We start from the raw sequence: 256 nt of genomic DNA, 5'->3' as shown, positions 1-256 counted from the left end.
GTCCCGCCCACTTGCCCAGCATCGATGCACTGCGCAGATTATAAGATGCTGGATATATTTATGCATTAACACAAATTAATATTTAAGATTCTGCTCTATGTTTAAAGCATTAATCGAGTTGCTCTTTGGTACATTCTCAAATTATTCTAATAAAAGGATCGTCAGGTTGTACACAGACTTAAAGGGATAGTTCAACCAAATAGCAAAATTATGCCATTAATAACTCACCCTCATGTTGTTCCAAACCCGTAAGACC

Source organism: Carassius gibelio, chromosome B12 (genome assembly GCF_023724105.1).
Source record: "Carassius gibelio isolate Cgi1373 ecotype wild population from Czech Republic chromosome B12, carGib1.2-hapl.c, whole genome shotgun sequence".
NCBI lineage: Eukaryota > Metazoa > Chordata > Actinopteri > Cypriniformes > Cyprinidae > Carassius > Carassius gibelio.
Note: the sequence above shows the minus strand (reverse complement) of the source record.